Consider the following 7529-nt stretch of genomic DNA (forward strand, 5'->3'; position numbering starts at 1 on the left):
CTTTTTCAGAATCAGTATGTGGCGAGCCTGTGTATGCATTTGGACCAGAATATGAGAGTGAAAGTGTGTAGCTGTGCGGTGTATTTGTGCAATGACAACTGGTTCATGTGGAGAACATGCACTTCATGTGTTATACGTTGACTATGCGAGATGAGTACAATCCACTGTGTGCGTGGTCTCCTCTATAACTCGAACCAATTCACTGTACTATAACATTGTCATCAACCATTTGTATCCTCATTCTCCTTTTATTTCCCCTTTCCCCCTTCTCTAGTGTGGAGCAGCACGCTAGGGTCATATTGCTGCTGGCCGAACTCTCCACCTTTCTTTTCATTGAAATATTTTCATCGCTATCTTGCTTATTCACTGTGCTTTGGGCCTCCTTGCAAACACAACTGTGGCTATTTGCAATTCAAAGTAGGTCCTTTGATGGCTGCATGGCCGCCCAGTGTCATTTGTAGAACTGAAGTCACATCTGCCACTTTTTCCTGCCAAAAAGTTGAAGGCATTTGCCAGTAAAACAAACTGCTTCTGCATAAGTGGTTTACAATGTATTGCTTGCCGTGCATTTACTAAACAGCAAAGGCATTGTTTCGCCTAAATTTAGAAGCAGTGCATTTCAGTTTTGTTTAGTAAAGTGTCCCAAATTGACTTAGGCTCTGCAGGATTCTGTAGTGTAGGTGTCCGGCTCATTTTTGACCAATGATCTTTCTTTTTAACATGCACTGACATCACACAGTAAGTGGGTGCCTTACATTTTTCTCTATCAAAACATGGTCGCTATGGCTGGGATCGAACTCAGGTTCCTCAAATTTAAATGCCTAAAACTGGTTGTTTCATACTATTTCCTAGACGACTTTCATCGGGGTAGCCTTGTAGTACCTAATTCACTATAGCCACATATCCTTGTAGTACCTAATTTACTATAAACACACTTGTGGCATATGATGTTGACATTAACAAGCGTTTCTTGAAATGTTGGATTGCTAGCTGACCAGTGTGCAAACCATAAGGGAGTGATGTCAAAATACTCTGGTTCTCCCCTCTTCAAGTGTTGCTATAATTTGTGAGCTTAATCCTTTAATTTTGTAGCAATGCTTCCTTCTTCAAAAAGACTGGTAGGCATAATGGTGCAAGTACAACATGTCACCTAATTCAGAAGGTTTTGAAGCGGCTGTAAGATAGTTTGGAATTCAAGTTAGCCAAGGTCACTTTGAGATGTATACAAGGCATAAACAGTTGTTGTGTGCCAGGCCTTCGACAAGTTAACTGTTTCATATATTTCGAGCTATCCTTGGACGCAAGAAGCCGATTTCCCCTGCCCAAAGTATGGCCCTGAAATTGAACGTCTCCCCGGCAGAGTTAGTTATAAAGCAGGGCAGGTATTTTTTCCCCAACCTGAAAATGCGGATGCCTTGCCTGCGGACCCCTTATCAGGTACATTAAACGAATACGACGTTCCCTTCACATTAGACGAACTGGAGGCAGCACTTTATGACTCCAATCACAATAGCGCCTCAGGACCGGATGGTATAAGCTACTCGACACTTCTGAACCTTCCCAAGTCACACAAACTTGTCCTGCTGAAAGAGATGAACAAATACTGGGCCGACGGTGATCTTCCTCTTGCTTGGAAGAAGTCAGTGGTAATACTAATTCCAAAACCTGGCAAGCCAAGTCGAACATTACAAGACCTCAGGCCGATATCGCTGACGTCCAACCTTTGTAAGGTCATGGAACGTATGGCTCTAAGAAGACTTGAATGGTACTTAGACAAGTACAACGTCCTGTCTCCTATGCAAGTAGGTTTTCGTCGAGGGCTCTGCGCCCAAGATATTCTCAGAAGGCTTCATAACGACGTTCTCGCATACCCTAGCAGCGCACAGCTCCGAGTGGTTGTTGGGGTCGACGTCAAAAAGGCGTTTGATTCCGTGCCCCACTCGACCATACTTTGCCGGCTCAAGGAAGTGGGGATAGGCGGCAGCCTCTACCGCTTCGTGAAAGCCTTTCTTGCAGAAAGAACCTTTTCAGTAATGGTTGGAGATACTCAGGGTGGTTGGCAATGCAACCAAACAGGTGTCCCCCAAGGCGCTGTCTTATCACCGGCTCTCTTCAATATAGCTATGTCAGGTCTCCCGCCAATGCTGTCGTTGATACCCGGTCTCAATTTCACCGTGTATGCGGACGATGTAACGCTGTGGACCAATTCAGGGTCCCCTGCAGAGCAAGAACAAGCCCTACAGACAGGCGTCAATGCCGTCCATGAATACATCGAGAAGTGGGGAATGAAAACCTCTCCGGAAAAAACCAAGTATGTGGTTATCATAAACGGCCCGCGGGTACGAGCCGAGGCAGAACGCAAACTTATCTCTCTTCATTTAGGGCACTCGGTTATTTGCCGGAAACCAACAAACCGTATACTAGGCATGCTTATTGACGAGGATGGAGGAGCCAAAAGCTGGCTTCATAACACGATGCTTAGCTATCATCAGGCTTTACACCTAATGCGCGTGGATGGGGAATCAAGGAGGTGGGGCTCCGTCAGATGGCATTAGCACTCATAACATCGAAAATCCTGTACGCATATCCGTACATGCGACTTAACGCGACCCAACGCCTTCAGCTTGAGCGAATCAATCGCAAGGCGATGCGCCTAGTTACTGGTCTGCCACAGTACTGCCCAGTAGTGAACCTACACGCATGCAGCAATATTAATGCCCTTCAGGATCTGGCAGAGCAGCAATTGCAAGCCCAGCGAGTCCGTCTCTCCACAACGGCGGCTGGCCGACAGATCCTGCAGGCATTAGGCTACAACGTTGACAATTTAGAGCCACTTTCGTCCGCCGCCCCACCATGGGAGTTGATTGACTTAGTAGATGGTATACCATTACCAAAGAATATGAGTTCGGCTAATCCTCAAAGGCGCAAAGCTGCCGCCAAACGTCATAGAAAAATGTCACACAAGCTAGCCCAGGAAGGAGCTATCCAACTATACACAGACACCACTCTTTTTGAACACTGCGCAGCTATAGCTTGTCACGACTCTGTGTCAGATACCTCGGTAGTTCAACGGCTTTCCGAGGAACACACTGTTACCAATCTCGAACTCATTGCCATAAGACTTGCCATTACTAGAATAGTAGCAAGACAGGATCGGGCTCCGTGCACCTACCATGTTTACACAGATTCACAAGCAGCGTACACTGCATGCCGCGCAGGGGGAGCAGACTATGCCATTCTGAACACTATTCGAACACAAGCCCGTCGCCTGAGAGAGGAGAGCTACACCTTAATTATCAAATGGATTCCTGCACACGAAGGAATCACTGGAAACGAAAAGGCACACCAGGCAGCGCGCGCAGCAGCTCTTTCCGCACCTTTGCCTGGATCCACATTCGTTTCCACTTCGTGGCCCCCTGAGGACGTTACGCATCCGTCGTCGCCTCATATGGATAGGGCGGAGACATGGCATCGAGCAAAACGCTATCGTCGAAGCATACTCCAGCACTTGGCCAACCCTGAGCAACTATATCGCCGCCCAGATAGCTCATTCCGGAGCGTGGAGGCAGTACTCCTTCGCCGAGACCAGACTGGTCAGCTTCTGTCACCCGCGAAGCTGCCCCTCATAAACCCGCAGGTATACCCTTCTCCTCAGTGCCCGACATGCCCGGCCAGAGGCACGGCCGAACATCTCCTGTGGAGCTGCCCTACTTTTAACGCAGTACGGGAGAGAGCACTCAAGTCCCTGGGCGGGCTTCGACCTGCAACCCTGCAGGCATGGGTCGATCCCCCATCGCGCATCGGGCCATCAGACGCAACCCGGTTCTGGCGAACTTTTCTTTCTTACTTCAAGGAAGAAGAAGGACCAGGCCATTACTTCGCGGAGCCGACCTCGGGACGACCCTACCTCGAGGAAGAAGTGGACACCGGTCCCTCATATCTATCCCAACCTTAACCCCCACCCTTAACCGCTCCCCCACCCCTACATCCATGAAGCAACTTAGTTCTGCCGCAAGGTAAACGCCTACCGTAAGCAGAAATAAAGACGTAATAAAAAAAAATCCGTTGTGAAAGCCAGTACTTATTTATTTGACTCAATATTGAACTGCACCATCCTGCGTAAGCATGTTATGAGGTGCCCACGACTTCAAAAATAAACACTCTTGTTTCTTCTTGCGATGACACTTGAGCAGAATAGCAATCATACATAAAGAGTTCCAAAAAACAAATTACACAGCATGCTATGCCACTGCCTCTTCTTAACAGGTGCAGTTAAGTTAGCTATACTGTGCTCAACAAATGCCTATTCAATGCAGTGCTCTCAAACAAGCGTGAGTACTTTAAGAGGGTGGAAATTCTGGCTAGTTGGTGTATGATCTGCGGCTAAAAACAGCGCTAACACGAGACGAAGCAGACGAAATAGCATCGTGTTCCCTCTGCTTCGTCTCGTGTCAGCGCTGTTTTTAGCCACAGAAGCATGAGTACTTGGTTGTCGAGTTCACCTAATATCCCACTACTTTCAGAATCAATAGTTTGCCGTCGCCAGATTATGAGCTTCAGAAAAGGGCGGTTGCCGCTATGCACAGGGCGCCGTATTCATGCGTGCGTTCACAAAACGAGAGCATGTTTTCATTTCAAGGATCATTACTGCTATTTTCAGAAAACTGGCTTCGCTGTCCCAGCATGTTGCTATATAGAAATATTTCCGTATTTAAATGCCAGAAAAAAAAAACTGAAAAAGAAATCCTGAGTGCAAACAGCTGCTCACAAGGTAGCATAAAATGAGAGACGGATTTTGAGATGTAATTTAGCATCGGTAGTAGTCTACATACGCCCTTGGGTAGGCCAGTAGCTTTAGCATCCTTAGCGAAGACCCCCTCGAGCAGCGATGCAGCATCACAGCAAATGTTTCTCTAATACGCCACGTAACCACTTTTTTTTTTCTCTTTTTCCCCCCTTTTTACCCCCCATATTCCAGCGGTGCTTATCCAAACATTGCAGTGCTACTAACCAAGGCGGCACTTTCAGCGACTAGTGGCTCCAAGGCGAGCATCCAACGGCGCTGCGCAGCTTTCTTGGAATCGACGCACTTGCACATCCAGCACCAGCACAGTCGGCATTAAGCATGCTTAGGCAGCAAAAGTTCAGCAATCGTGGCTTCACAGAATCGCTTGCTGTCAGAGTCAAACACCAGACTTCGAGATGACGGCCAAAACACTTGTTTCGAACTGCAAGCATCAAAGTATCCAGCATCCAAATGGCACGGCTTGGGCCATTGCGTTTATAAAGCCTCAAAACTGCGGCCGCAGCACCCTTTAAGCCACAGGCACTACCACTAAGCCATGGTAGAAGGATACGCGCTTGTCTGGCTAACCAACGTCCCAACGCCAGCGTCGGCGAAACGAACAAAGCGCGCGTGCGCGCCGCCATCTTTCTTTGGTGTAAAAAAATAGAAACAAGCAAAAAACAATTTAAAGGAGTGACGTCGTGTCACGTGCCTGCGCGTCAGAGCGTCGTCTGCTCGAGTGCTCCTACGGGATATGGTTTGTCAATACGCCCCCGGGTCGGCGAACGCCCTCCAGAAATCGAAGAATATCTGGCAACCCGTGCAACCTCTTCGAGCGACAGTACAGTCTTCTCCCATGCGCTACTCGTCACCCGGCTGTGAGTTTAATCATGTGCCGAGGCGCCGGTCGCCAAGCCCACACCGGGGAAACTGAAGGCGGCGACCTCAAGGGGGCAGGTTGCTGACGAACGGAATCGATGTCCCGAAGACCCTCCCTTGACGACTCAGCCCGATGCTGTGACTACGATGCCTCCGCCGCCCCATGAACCCGAAACTCCCAATCAACCTCAACCCGATCACGTTGTTAGCGCCGACCTTTCCGTTCTCGTCGACGGACACCCAGTAACCGCTTTGGTAGACACCGAAGCAGACTTCTCAATAATAAGCAAGAATTTCGCAGATCGGCTCTCCAAGGTGACTTGCAAGGGTGGAAGAACGGGCTAGTTGGTAATTCATGTTGAAAATCAAACTAGCGCACTTCAAAACAAGGACACAGGGACACTGTGTTGTCGTTCTCTCCCTGTGTCCTTGTTTTGAAGTGCGCTAGTTTGATCTCCAAGGTGAAAACTGAATGGCTGGGGCCGCAAATTCGTACTGCTGGCGGTCACGTTATGACGCCGATCGGACGATGCACTGCCCGAGTAACCATCGCCGATTCAGCCTTTGTAGCCGTTTTTGTTATCCTGCCGCACTGCTGCAAGGACCTCATACTCGGCATGGACTTTTTACGTGAGCATGGGGCCATTATTAATGTTCCTCGCCGTACGGTAACGTTTTCGACGCCTGCAACGATGACCGCTGACTCCGAACGACGCCACGCACCTTTACGCATCGTTGACGCGGATGTATCCATGCCGCCACGTTCGTCTGCTCTCGTCACAGTAAGGTGCGACGACCAGACCTGTGCTGCCGGCGTTGCCGAACAGAACCCAGAGCTTCTGTTGCATCATGGAGTCTGTGTTGCACGCGGTATACTTCATCTGACTAATGGTCTAGCTCACGTGCTGATTACGAACTTCTGGAACGCACGGCAATGCATCGCTAAAGGCACCACGGTAGCCTACTTTGAAGGTGTCGCAGAAGCAGCCCACGACTGCTTTGTTTTCGAGACCAACACGTCTGCCAGCCAAACGCCCAACTTCGACCCTGATGTGAATCCCGCTCTCTCACCGGCAGAGAAGGACAGACTCGTCGGGCTACTCTTTCAGTTTCAAGACTGCTTCTCATCCGCCTCCGCGGTTAAACAGACGCCCTTGACCAAGCACCGCATAATAACCGACGGCCGCACCCGACCAGTCCGACAGAACCCCTACCGAGTGTCACCGCGGGAACGCGAAGTCATTGCTCAACAGGTAGACGAGATGTTAAATGACGGTGTCATACAACCATCGAGGAGTCCCTGGGCTTTGCCTGTTGTCCTCGTTAAGAAGAAAGACGGAAGTTTAAGGTTCTGTGTGGACTACCGTAAGCTCAATCAGGTCACAAAAAAGACGTCTACCCGCTGCCACGCATTGATGACTCATTAGACCGGCTGCGCCACGCGCGCTACTTTTCATCGCTTGATCTTAAGAGCGGTTACTGGCAGATCGAAGTCGATGAACGTGATCGCCAAAGACAGCGTTTGTCACGCCCGACGGACTTTATGAGTCTGTGTTTATGAATTCTTTATGACTGTGTTATGACTTTGAGAATTCAAAGTCCTACCTTTCGGATTGTGCTTTACTCCAGCGACATTTCAGCGAATGATGGACGCAGTTCTATCTGGTCTTAAATGGCAGATGTGTCTAGTCTACCTGGAAGACGTTTTTCACTAACGTTCGAGGAACACCTCCAACGTCTCTCCGCTGTGCTACGGGCTATCAGATCTGCCGGCCTCACGTTAAAACCACAAAAGTGTCACTTTGGCTATGAAGAGCTCCTGTTCTTGGGCCACGTCGTCAGCCATCGAGGAGTTCGTCCCGAT

The sequence above is a fragment of the Amblyomma maculatum genome, chromosome 6, assembly GCF_055883805.1.
Source record: "Amblyomma maculatum isolate TAMU_Amacu chromosome 6, ASM5588380v1, whole genome shotgun sequence".
Lineage (NCBI taxonomy): Eukaryota > Metazoa > Arthropoda > Arachnida > Ixodida > Ixodidae > Amblyomma > Amblyomma maculatum.